A 14,139-nucleotide genomic window follows, 5' to 3' on the forward strand; every position below is an offset into this window, starting at 1 on the left:
TAATAGATATTATACATGTAATACACACACACACGCACACACACACACACACACACACACACATATATATATATGTATATATATATGGACAGAGAGAGAGAAACAGAACATGTGGAAGATAATTCTTCTAAATATCATTTGCTATTTAATGACTATATTTTAATATTGCACAAGAATAATTTATTGCCAATGTGTTTTGTGATGTGTATTTATTGAAAATAATGCATAATTTCTGCCATGTGATTTTTCTTTTCTTTTAAACTTATTTATTTATTTGGTTGGATTTTTTTATATAGTCTTGCTATGTAGCCCAGGCTCATTTTAAGTTTCCATGTAGTTCAGGCTGGTCATGAGTTTGCAATGATCTTCCTGCTTCATTCTAAGTGCTGAGACTACAAGTGTACACATACACACACACACGACCACCACCACCACCACCACCAAAAAGAAAACAAAAAACAGAGCAAAGCAAACAAACAAACAAACAAACAAAAACATCAAATCATAGGATCTTGGAAAGGAAGAAAAACAATAATCAATTAACAATGGGTTTGTTAACAAGAGGCATTGAGAGGGGAATATCATGAGTGTAGGATGCCAATCAATCTAAAATAAGTTTATTATAATGCTCAGACACAGAGAAAGGGAGAGGGGAACCGACAGTGTAGTATAACAAGCAAGAAAACTAACTTCATCAGTAGCATCTCCCCTCTTCACAAAACCCTCTCAACCTCAGCTGGTTAGCAGAGGGTAAAAATGAACTAGGCATTCAGAATAAAATTGCAACAATTGTGAATACAATTCCCTCAATTTTCTATCTCCAGAGGAGTTAGTTTGAGGGTAAGTGTCACAGGGCACATCACATAAATCTGAAAATTGAAAAATTAAACCAGCCTCCCTGACTTCAAGGACCCTCCCAACCAGTAAACAAGGTCCACAGGGAATCACAAGTCCTACAGGCTACTAAGACACTATTCAGTTTATTTCTACTAAAGAATCAAAGGTTTGGAGAGAATAGAAATGAAACAAATGCTTCCACATCGATGTACCCTGGTGGCCTGAGTGATGTACAATGATGCTTTCTTCCAAAGTATTTCACTGTCTCCTCTGAGGGACTGAACAGAATAAAGTCCCCCGCGCTTAATTAAATTGCATCAGATTTCTCGACACGCAGAATATAATTGCATGCATGTGAGAATCTGCCCGAGAAAGCGTGGTTAAAATTCTTACACACCCCCTGAGATCACCAACATATATTTAATGGAGATTATAATCAGGCTTTTTCAGTTTACTAAGCCCCCACCCCACCCCAATTCCTTGTGATGCTTTTATTTTAGGGCAATGATTTGGTGCCCTCTAGTGAAAGAAGGGATACATCCTTTTACTAAAGGAGCCATTTAAGGTCAAGGTGGTGAGACCCTCTTACCATGCTATATATAGAGAATTTGTTTCTTAGAATGGAAAACACATTTTCTATGTTTCAGTAGCCATGCTTATATACTCAACATATATTTTTGACTCCATGATATGTGCTAGTGCTTTGTAAGGGACCATCTCTCTGGTAAACAAGTTCATCCTTAAGCAAGCACATAAGTAGGTGGTTGCAGCAAGACAGGGTACCTACTGCTTTGACAAGTAGTATGGCAGCTGTTTTTACATTTGTATTAAGCACTGAAAGAATTTCAGGTTAGGTGTTAGTATTGGTGATTTAATTAGAACATGCACAAGTTAATAAACTTCTATAGGCTATAAGGATTGTAACAACTTTAAGTCCAAGTTGGTCTTAATTGAAAATCAGATTTCTTCCGCACACATGACATCTTTTATTATAGTGGTGTATCCAGTCTTGGATATACATAACATATCTCAAACACATTAGAGAAAACCAGTTTCTGCAAAGTCTTGAAGAAAGAATTTCATTATTAAAATAATTTATTTTCAACTCATATAACAACATGATGTGTGATTATGTGGTATATGTGTGTGTGTGTGTCTGTCTGTCTGTCTGTCTGTCACAAATCAGAAAGCATTTGAGGAAAGGCAGATTATAAAAGCATTACACTGGTTCTCACCTGTTTTTATATTGCATTGTTACTGACTTCTTTTCCTTCCACCATGGCAATTTCAGTATTTCACTGTAAAATACCTAATAGTTTGTTCTATATAACATTTAAACTGAAAGACATCAAAAATCTCAGAGACATTAGAAATTAAAGGAAAATTGAACTCAGGCTCATTGAGTTAGAAAAGCAAATTTTAATCAGAAATCTAATGTAGAAAAATTTGAGAATATATCTCTAGATTAAGCTGAAATAGAGCTTAATAAGTCACTTGAAATCATTTGCCAGAATGTTCCATACACACCTAAAAATATCCCCACTCCATGCACTTGAAATTGATTCTTCTAGAACTTTTGAACTGAAATTACTTTAGCCAAGGATTTTAGTAATCAATAAACTTTACTATAAATCAATTATCATTAATCTTTCATATATTTATATGCTCTTAGCTTTTGGCTATATTTAAATCAAACAGCCTATATTCCCAGAAAAAAAGCACAAATTTCTACTTTATCAGGGATTTCGTTATACTCCTATCCATTCAGTTATAGGTTTAAATAGATTTTTACTTTAAGATATATTTTAACTGAATTTACATTTGAAGGCAAATGGAAGAGTTGAAGTACTTCCTTAAACAACTAAGAAGATAAAAGTGTGTTTTCTGAGAAAAGATAAGTTAGTATATACACATTTCCTTGTTCTTATCCCCAGCAGAAGCTCATTGCAGCTGTCGCAATCCCTTAGCCGCATAATCAGCAAGTCTAGACATAAAGATAAAATGTACATGATATAAGGAGATTTTACAGGGCTCCTAAAGTATGGCTGAAGTAAACTTTCTGTAAGAATTTTAACAGGCTGTAAAATTAAATCCTTTGTATTTCTTACTATATGAGTTCCCCATAACCTTTAAGAAGGAAGAAATAATTTTCTGTCCATACAAATTGTCCCTGCTCTATCTCGGTTATATGTATGGGTTTAGCCTAAGGATCTAAAGCTAGAAGCTCTTAGACTAAACTATAGTAAAGCACATTCATATGCTAAAGATATAAAAAAAGAGAACATATCTGTGTTATGCATCAATGTTCCAAACAACTTTCTCAGGCTGCATCCTAAGCCATACCTTTTTCTCAACTAATGGTAAATGATAACCGATAATAGAAAATGAATACATAAATTTCATCAGAGAAATAAAATGGCCACTTTGTTCAATCACAAAATGCATTTTCTGCATATGTAGAATGTTATCCGTGATGACATTTCCATAGGTCTATCAGAGGAGAGGGACAGGGAAAAATCAATGAAGCAAGACACCACCTCCTTCTGTCGCCATGCATCTTTATGAGAACATTTGTCTTCCAGGCATTTTGGGGAAATTATATTTCCTGACTAGCTTCTCTTTTCCTCTAGAAAGTGAGAGTAAAGACAATGATTCATTTGAACAAAAGCTATCTTGGGAAAGTCTTGAAACAAAAATCAGTTATTGTTTTGTTTCATTTTTTTCAATGTCTCTGTTCCTTTAGAATGTGAAGATGCCTATGTTTTCTTGACACCAAAGCCCATAAAATTATAACTGGGAAAGCAGCCAGTTTCATAAATTCCTGCAGATTTAATTCTACTGACTTTACTTGACAAGATAAATTTCAACCTCAGAAATCAATGACCAATTTAAAAGGAAGTTTCTCTTGGGAAATAATCAACACTGTGAGATCTTCCAGTGCTGTTTTCTTCCTGGGGCTGCCCACCTGATAATAACAGTATGGTGATGACCACATGGCCACATTGGGGGGGGGGACTTGTTATCTATCATCTATCTATCTATCTATCTATCTATCTATCTATCTATCTATCTATCTACCTATCTATCATCTGTCTCTATTGGTTGTGGACCATGACCAAACACCACTTTGTCTTCATCAGTGTATAAAAGCTTCTTGACCCTGAATCAACTCAATGTCCACTTACCAGAAAAAAAAAAAACATGTCAGATTTTAGACAGTCCTGTCCAGAAAGGAAGTGCATTATCTGCTGTTATACTATGATTCTAGAATGTGACCTGTATGGGAAACCAGACTTGATACTGGCTACCTTAGTGTACATAAGCACACAAGCAGAATCTTTCTGTGTCTTATTTTAATTAATACACACACACATTAAAGGGTAAATGGAGGCATGGCTACTTATTGATACTAAGTAAATTCAATTACTCTCTACTCGTGGATTTTGTTTATTTCATTTTGATCTTTTACAACTTTCATTGTTTCCTCTCTCCCAAGTGGCTCCTAGATATATATTGACTTTAGCAAATGACAACAGAAACATAACTTCAATGAACCCACGAATCCCTGCCCCTCCATCCCTCCTTATTTTTTCTAAAAAGACATGCCAATTGCTGCCATTTGGTTTAGCGTGTTTCTCAAATCCACTCCCATTCAAATTATGTTTTGTCACTTTTTACATGTCTCATAATCACCAATGACTTCTTTGCACTAAATATCATACCTATTTCATTGAAAATGTCTTTATAGTCATCAAGATAGGATTCTCCACAGGTCAGTACCACAGTCTTCTGAGGAATTGTTATTCTTGGTTCAGTGATGCCTTGTTAAAAGAAAGAAAGAAAGAAAGAAAGAAAGAAAGAAAGAAAGAAAGAAAGAAAGAAAGAAAGAGAGAGAAAGAGAGAGAGAGAAAGAAAGAAAGAAAGAAAGAAAGAAAGAAAGAAAGAAAGAAAGAACAGATTCTTCCTCTTGAGATAATTTAGAACAAGAGTGAACCCAAATTTAAATTCTTTACTTTTTTTTCCATTTTTCTTCCATCTGTTCCTAACAAGGTTCTTTATACTATACATCTCAAAAAGTATGGTATGGGAAAATAATGAGAAATCTCCTATTTTGATTTATTTTTAACAGAGTTTATAGGGAAATCTTTACTGACCTAAAAAAAGCACTCAAAACTGCAAATAGGTGTTACCAAGCCATATCCACATGTTGCTTTCCGTGATTATAGTTGATCTTTCTTTTCTAGATTACCCTGAACTTCGTGACTTCTTACACACACACACACACACACACACACACACACACACACACATAGACAGACATTCTGGGCCAGGGGCGTGAGTATATATATAGTGTTAAAGAAGTCAAGCCATGTTTTTAACTCAGTTGCAAGGTTAGGCCAAAGCTCAATTTCTAAAGGTAAGAAGTATTTTCAAAGCTAAGGTTCCAAAATACTATACACATTCCATATTATTGGTAGCTTCTTCCAGAATGTCTCTGCTGGGTCCCTCAGATGCTTATGTGTAGAGTTCTCTTGAGAATGTCTTTCTTGGTGCATGCCACTCAAGAAGATCCTCAGATCTTCACTATCATCACAGTACTTACAAATGTCCAAAGATCTTTTCACAGGGGCATCTGCTCCCCTCATGTACGTACTTTCTCACCAGATGCTGTGTCAAATCATGCACAGTAGAAAACGACCTTCACTGGAGTCTTGACACAGTTCTCCTCTTCTTCATTACTATCTCTGTATCTGAATAAATGGCACTAAACTGCCCAACTGAGCAAGCCATACATTTGCATTTTACACTAGAACATTCTTAAGTTATTTGGGCTTTCTATTATCACATCTACATCAAAACTGGTTTCTATCAACTTTATCCTTAATATCAGGCACCCAAGTATACCCAGTTTCCCTATCTCAAGTGCTGTTTTATAATCTCACCCAAACAATAATAATTCCTCCCTACCTTTCACTCCCTCTGCAGCTTATTGTCCATAAAGTAGATAACATTTTCTTTTAAAATTGTAATTTGCAGATCTTTTGATTCCCTAATGTTCCCTTTTAACATTCTTCTGTGATTTTAGATCATATCTACAAAAACTTACAAATGTTCACATTGGTTTTACAACTTTAATTATACAGACTGCTTTTTGATCATTTTTAGATCCCTAGCAGGTACAAATGCAATAGTTAATATGTCTCAAGTATATGTCTGTGTACTGAATGCTATTCTAGATATAGCATGTGTTCCTTATTTAATCCTTTTAACTGCACTGTGAAATCTCTTTGATGACCTTTGTTATCCAAGGACAATAAGAGGTTAGGAAGTTGCTCAAGGTCTAGGAAAAGTAAGGATATAATCCAGATCCACACCTGGGTGGTTCTCTTAACCTACAATCCCTTACATACCGTTTTAAAATACTGCCTATCCCCAGCTGACCTTAAAATATGCTAATTAAGCTAAAACTGTAAGTAAACATCCCTTCAATGCATAAGCCATGGATAATTCCTTGTCAGTTACATCACAAGATACATATTAAGCTAGAAGTCTAGAAGTTAAAAGTCTTCCCAACCTTGGTGGATTTTACAATTTTGAATGCATGTGCTTATTTCGGATTAAGAGCCTTAAAAACACATAACAATTCAGTCATATTTACTTCAAGTGTGCCTCATAGATTAATACTACAAGATTAGTTTACTGGAAGAAACATGTCTCCAGATGACAAATGATGATGGACTGAGGTCAAACAAGGGAAGACAGAATCAAGAATTACACATTATGAGTCAGGGAAAGATGGGAAACAGTGAGTGGATGCTGAACATCCAGGATGCAGGTTAATAATAAAGACACAATAACCAGAGAAGAACCAGGGGGCAAAGGATAAGTTACATGAGTGTTCATAGATCTTCCTTGGTCAAAGAATTGATTTGAAATATCTGTTTGAAGTCTTGTTCATAAATATTCATTTACACATATTGAAAATGATTCAAATATAGCCAAAATGTCTAAGAAAACTTACAGTAATAAAATATTCAACATTAACTTGGTTTCCTTATGTAACAGCAAATGATTTTTTTTCTCAAACAGATAATTGATTAAACTGGTAAAACCAGATTCTACACTTGTGCTTAGCTAAAGGCCAAGAAGTGATCAAACAGAAAACATAATTCCCAAATAAAGATATGTGCTGTAGTACGCTATGAGAACTCATGAGAAATATAATTATTAAAAATCATGTGCAGGACCTCATTGTGATAACTCATTAGAAGTGTAACTCTATTCAACTTACCTTCTTTACGATTTCCAAATTTTAATTAAAAGATAATTTTGTCATTTTTTTCCTTTCTGTTTTCTCCTTCCAAACCCTCCCATGTCCCATTCCTCCTATCTTTCTTATGCTATTTCTTACTTCCTCTCAAATCCGTAGCTTCTTTTTCTTTGAATATATATGTGTATGTATATATACACACATATATATATGTATATATGTATATACATGCATATATATATATGTATTATATACATGTATATGTATATATGTATGTGTATATGTATATATATGTGTGTGTGCTCATATGTATATGTATATATGTATATATTTGTGTGTGTGTTCATATTTGCAACCAGCTAAGTCTATTTAATGTTGCTTGTTGTACGTGATTTCAGGACAAACCATTTGATATTGCATATCTAATTAAGACACTCATCCTGGGGAAGGCTAATTATGCCTCTCTCAGAAGCCATTAGTTGTTTATAGTTATTTGTTGGAGCCTATAAGATTTCTACTTCCATATCTATTCATGTTTTCATTGTGCTGGTCTTGCTTAGGGAGCCGTGTTGATGTTAACATGGATGTAGCTTTCTTACTCTTTCTAGGAAACACAATCTCACAGCAGACTTCCGAGTCCTCTAGGTTTCACAGTCTTTCCATGCCTTTCTCATGATGTTTCCAGACTACTAGGTGCAAGGATTTTGTTATAAATGTCTCCACTGGGAGTGGGCACCCCATAACCAGTGGTTCGCTACCTTTTCAGTTTTAGTTTTCTGTAATCATCTCTTTATGCTTCCAGTAGACTATAGTGCTTCCTTTACGAGGAGTGAAAGCTACACTTAACCTGTGAATAAATGGAGACACGTTTTGGAAGCAGTTAGTAATTAAGCTGGTCAAGTAAAGAACAGCAATAGCAAGTTCTACAGTAAAATCGATAACCTCACTAGCCATGGGGTATTGGGTAGGTTTCTGGAACCAAGCGTACCTTCCATCTTATTGAGTAGGCCTTGCATTGAATTAGAGACATGCTGATTACCTACAACCTATACACATTTGGGAATATGTTACCATTCTAACTACTATTGTTATTCATATATATCTTCTAGCTAGAACAACTGATTTCTCTTCTCCATTGGCTGTTTCCATAGCACTTCTGATACTATGAAAACTTGTTCCCCAGGGAAAAGGATTTCAGGTCATACTCAACTCAAATATTTCCAATCTTGTGTTCACAGTACATGATATCTCCAGCAGTAAAAATCTACCATCCACGTGGAAGAGGAAACCAAAGAAAACAACAATACCCTGTACTGTTTTGGGAGGCTCCTGGACTCCCTTAACCAACAGCTGAAAATATAAATTCTCATGCCTAGTGCTAGGTTTCTGTTAGATATGGCGGAACTTCATGTAAGCTATATGTGTATGGATGCTCATACATTTATGTGTATTATATGTAAATTTAGTAAATATTAAATAATATAATTCTTTAAGGCTTTTAAAACAATCTTAGTATATTTACGCCCCTCCCTCTTCTCCAGTATATTCTCCATCTCTGTCAGTGCCCCTCGCCCTCCTTTAGTGTGTTTTTCCTCCTCATTTTTTGTCTCTTAAAAAATGATTAAACTTGTTGTTATAGAAAATGTGTGGATAAATGTTACAATTTACAGTATTCTCATCTTTTGAAGTTTACAGAGGTAAAGTCAGAGAACTTGCTAAGTCAACTGTAAAATGGAGCTAGAAGTTTAAAACATGCAGTTTCAGTCTAAGCCTCACAGAACTCAAAATATTAAAATGCAAGCTATTCACAGGTTTCATCTCTTCAGTCTGTGACCCTTTCTCTTTTCTGTCCATTTCCTAGCTGTGCATGGCACATAAAACCTGGAAATGAACTTTCAACCAGCAATATATAAATGAATTTTTTAACATTTCAAATTTAGTGGCTACAAGATTTTTGCATCTACTTTAACATTTTAAATCACAATTTAAATATACACATGTGGCAAAATAGTATGCATAAAATTTTAAAGGGCTTGGAATGGAAACCAACATATTCTGAGCATTTCTATCCAGAACTCAACAAATTTAACAGTTTAATTTTACGGCTTTAGATTGGTTAAATTAGCATTTTGAATACTATGTTTATTTTCCACATTTAAAAATCAATCATAGACATTATTTAATGTGTTCCTGTTTGAGGAACTGAAAGTTTAGATAACATCTGCCTGAGATTTTTTTTTAATATATCTCTCTCTTGTATGCTTTATGGCAACTCACAGATATTGATTAAATCAAACTACTTATATTTTTAAGACACAGATTTTTTCATCTTTATTTGAAAATTTTTTTATCATCTTATTGATTTCTTTATTTTAAAGCTGAAAGGCAAGTGTTTATTGCTGGCCAGTGGCTGCACGGAGAAGATATCCAAATCATGTAACCCTGGGACTCATAGCTTGTTTTGTTTGTTTGATTGATTGATTTTGTTTTGGGGGGGTTGTTTTAATTTTTTTTGGTTGTGTATTTGGATTTTTGTTTTCTAGTTTTGTTTTTCTTTGATTACTTCTCAATCATAGCAGCCTCTCCCCTCCCAGTCCCAGCTTCACACAACCTATCCTCCTGCCCGCACCACACCCCCTAACTCCCATGAGTACCAACCCACCCAGGCACATCAAGTCACTGCAGGATTAGTCACACTCTCTTCCACTGAAGCCAGACAAGGTAGCACAGTTAGGGGAACAGAATCAAGAAGCGGCCACTTCAGTCTCCATGTCCCCCACTGCTAGGAATCACAGTTAGGGTTACCCTCACAGACTCCTTGGAGACTCCCCAATCCCAGGTCTCTGACAAGTCCTAGAGAGTACTTCTAAGCTGCTGATATTTTTGTTACTTTATTTATTTACATTTCAAATGTTATCCCCCCCTTTCCAAGCTTCCCCTAAGCAAACCCCCATCCTATCCTCCCTTACCCTGATTCGATAAGGATGCTTCTTTACTCACCCATCCACTCCCTCCTCCAGCTCTAGCATCCCCCTATGTTGGGCATCACAGGACCTTCACAAGACCAAGGGCCTCCTCTCCCACTGATGTCAGATAAGGTCATCCTCTGTTACATATGCAGCTGTAGCCATCGGTCCCTCCATGTGTACTCTTTGGTTGGTGGTTTAGTCTTTGGGAGCTCTGGAGTGGTCTGGTTGGTTAGTATTGTTCTTCCTATGGGGTTGCAAACTCCTTCAGCTCCTTCAATCCTTCCCCTAATTCCTCTATTGGGGTCCCCATACTCAGTCTGATGGTTGGCTGTAAGCATCTGCATCATCTGTATTGGTCAGGCTCTGGCAGACCCTCTCAGAAGACAGCTATATCAGACTCCTGTAAGCAAGCACTTCTTGGCATCAGCAATAGTGTCTGAGTGTGGAGTCTGCATATGGGATGGATCTCCAGGATGGGCAGTCTCTTGATGGCGTTTCCTTCAGTCTCTGCTCCACTCTTTGCCAGCTACTGATATTCATTCACTCTCTAGGCCCTCACTCCTGGGCTCTTCCATACCTGATTCCCACACACATTCCCCTCCTCTCTCTTATCCAGCTCCCTCCCTTCACCCACCTCCAATGACTTTTTTATTTCCCCTTCTGAGTGAGAGACAAGTGTCCTCCATTGGCCCTCTTGTTATTTATTTTCTTTGGGTCTGTGGATTGTAGAGTAGGTATTCTATACTTTCTGGCTAATATCCACTTCTTAAGTGAGTACCTATCAGGCATGTCCTTTTGGGTCTGGGTAATTTTGTTTTTCTATAATTAGAGAATAGAGTACCAGTCAAGTAATTTGATTATGAGCTGATGATTTTTACATTAAAGGTGAATGGTACCAATATTATGATCATATTATATTATTCCCTGGAAGCTGTATTGTACAATTTCTTCCTTTCTAAATCTAGAACCATGATATCTGTGCCATTAAATAGAATATATATCAGTAAGCACATCTTTAATCCTAGCCTTAAAGAAATAGAGCCATGGGAATCTCTCAGTTCAAGGTCACATAGTGAATACCAAGCCAGACTGAGCTACATAGTTAAGAGACAGTCTCAAAAACTTAAAAATGAAGTGATTGTCTTGACCTATTTAGGTATATAAAATGTTTACACCAGGTTAAACATATCCATATCTGTAAAGATATTTTTCATTTCCATGATGGCTGCATTAATTTATATTTCTACAAAGCTTTTGAGAGAACTTCCTCTTAGAGCTGTTTATTCTGAGAGACTTCCTAAAGTCTCCTGCACAGTTCTCATTATAGAAGTCATTGCTTTACTGGTATCATGTCTACCTCTGTTCAGTTACCAACTTGTTTATTGCAATATATCCTCAAGAAATTTCTTAAGAAAATTATACCACAAATATGCTTCTGGAATATTTACACATCAGAAAAGACTCTGTGTCTTTTTTTTTTTTTTTTGGATTTGTCTTCTTCATTATGAAGGCATAGATGCTTTTTGCATTCCATTATCCAGCATAGTGCTAAAAAGCTTGATTCCAATCTAATGCTTACTTGCTTACATGTGAGAAGTCAAAGTACCTTGGAACATCTTGATCTCACTTTGTTTTTAACCATCTTCTATTTTACAGTAATTCTGTTACAGATACCTCTCTACATAATATAGATTATTTCTTCTGGTCTTGTGTCTCTTCTTATTCTAAAACTCTTATTTAAATATTGGAATCAATATTTTCTGTTTCCTTCCCCCCACTCTTCTTTTCAATCTTTTGTCTGTTTTTGTAAAATGTAATCATAGTTTTCATTTCCAAATGAATCTCTCACTGTCCAAATTCACAGTTTTAATGTGTCTAAAGGGGGAAGGGTCTCATCTGCTCTTTGGATTCTTTTTTATGAGAAATGGTTTTTTTTAACCACAATTTTAAAACTATCTGTGTTATCCTTTAATTTTACAATTTTGAGCAATAATCTACTTGGCCACTTTGAGTATTTAGATAGACCTTGGGACTTCTTTTTATGAGTAACAGGCAGAAAGACTATGTCATTAAGTAGGAGGAACCTGTGCTGAGCCTCCAAGATATACATTATCCACTTTAAACCTTTTAGGGTAACTAACACACAGTTTTGCAGGTGTTTTGACCTGTTTTTCGAGACCAACATCTAGGGAAGAAAATGAGATCAAGTAGCCTTAACATGCTACTTAAGTTCTGCCCCTGTGTTCAGTTTACTAGAACATTCCAATGTTCTCTCTCCATAGGTGACTTCTTCAAGGAATTGCCCCTCCTTCTTTAATCAGATGTCACCAAATCTAATTTCTTTCAAGGAAAATAAAAAGTGATTTCAATTCATTTTTATCATGAAATATTGGGGATTACAGAATGTGTAGTTACTGTTTCAATAACAGAGAAAAATATGTTCCTATTCATCATCTTCCTAACTGTGCAGCTTGGTATTCTGCCAATTACAAATTATTCTTATGAGGAACATATAGGGAGAAATATGAGCCAAAGTAACCTGCAAGCTAGATTGCTTTTGTTCATGACTTGCCTTGAACATTTCTTTTTCATCCAAACATATAACAGCCAGCAGCAATGGGCTAGACACATCAGTTTTTACACTAGGCAGAAGAAGATGGAATAACACCAATAGAAAATTGAAAAAAATTAGAATAAATAGGCAGGAATGTTATTTCTTTGTTTGGAATAAAGGTAAACATTTGTAGAAAAATTGTTTTAAAATATATATAAGATAAATTACTTTTAAATTCTGCTTTTTAAAAATCCTCAGAAGTTGCTTGCTCTTTGGTTTTGGTTTTGGCATTTATAAAATCTAAGCTATTCTTAAGACCTATTCACAGCAAAACTCACTACATACATGTATAAATTACTATATGTATGTAATATACATATACACATATTTTCTTAATGAAAATATATGCTGTTCATTACATGTTGGATTTCAGAAGCTCTCATTCTGTGTTGTCTTGGAGTCTGTGGACCTGAGATTTAAGGTTTTGTTCTTTACATGTTCATGACTGCTTAATCATGCCCCTTTATGTGTATAGTGGGCATCATATAACTCTATACCTTTTAGGGAATTTTCAGTACTATGTTATATAAGATTATATTTCAATGGATGTGTTCAATAATCAAAGTAACTAAAAATCAGGCTTCATAGTTCTGTCTAGCTTTTATACTTTCCATGACTATACAATAATATAAGAGAAGCAGAAAGACGTGGATAGCTGATAATCTAACACACAGGACTTCTTTTTTTCTTTTTTCCTTTTCTTTTTTTTTTTAGCTTATTGGATTGGATATTTTATTTCTTTACATTTCAGATGTTATCCCCTTTTCCCATCTCACCCCATCCCCATAAGTCCCCTATCCCATCCCTCCTCTTCCTTTTTGCTTATATACTATTTTAATTACATGCAAGTATTAAGGCAGTTTTAAGTTGAGGAACTAGTAATACAATAGATACAAATAGTCAAGGAACAAGCAAGACAATAAGCAAAGTCCAGTGATCACTCCCATGATCACTGTTTCTAAGGGATTATCAGAATAGCCAAAATATCTGAGTCTACTTCCCTGTCCTAGATGAGTAAGGAAGGCATTCTTATCAGAATGATCTAAGACAAGCTCAGTTTTGTTTATGAAATAAAAAATTGGGAGATGTGGAGAGCTTTGGGGGCTGTTTGGCAGGAATCTGACTTTGTCCAATTACAAGGAAATGAGATGTTTGGCAGAAATATGACCTTGGCCAAGGTCAATGAAATGGGCATCAGGCAGGAATCTGAATTAGGCTAAAACAAAGAAGTAATTTCAGGCAGGAATCTAAATCCTAGGCTAGAACAAAGAAGTAAGCTTTAGACATGAAAATGACTTTGGGCTAGCACACAGGACTTCTAACAGTGAGAGCGGCTATGTTTCTCTTTCCTTTGCCTGTTCCTGGGAAGTTTTCCTTGGATTGTGTTGTCCAGCCTCAATATGAGGACTTTTGCTTTGTCTTACTGTATCTTGTTTTGTTATGATTAT

The 14,139-nt window shown here is 35.5% G+C and overlaps 1 protein-coding gene across 2 annotated transcripts in view; it reads left to right on the forward strand.

The window, feature by feature from the left end:
• The window catches only part of Olfm3 (olfactomedin 3), a 201,027-nt gene that overhangs the window by 181,858 nt on the left and 5,030 nt on the right, over window positions 1-14,139 (forward strand). The gene's annotated exons all lie outside the window — the stretch shown is intronic.

Source organism: Grammomys surdaster, unplaced genomic scaffold (assembly GCF_004785775.1).
Source record: "Grammomys surdaster isolate TR1022 unplaced genomic scaffold, NIH_TR_1.0 126158, whole genome shotgun sequence".
Lineage (NCBI taxonomy): Eukaryota > Metazoa > Chordata > Mammalia > Rodentia > Muridae > Grammomys > Grammomys surdaster.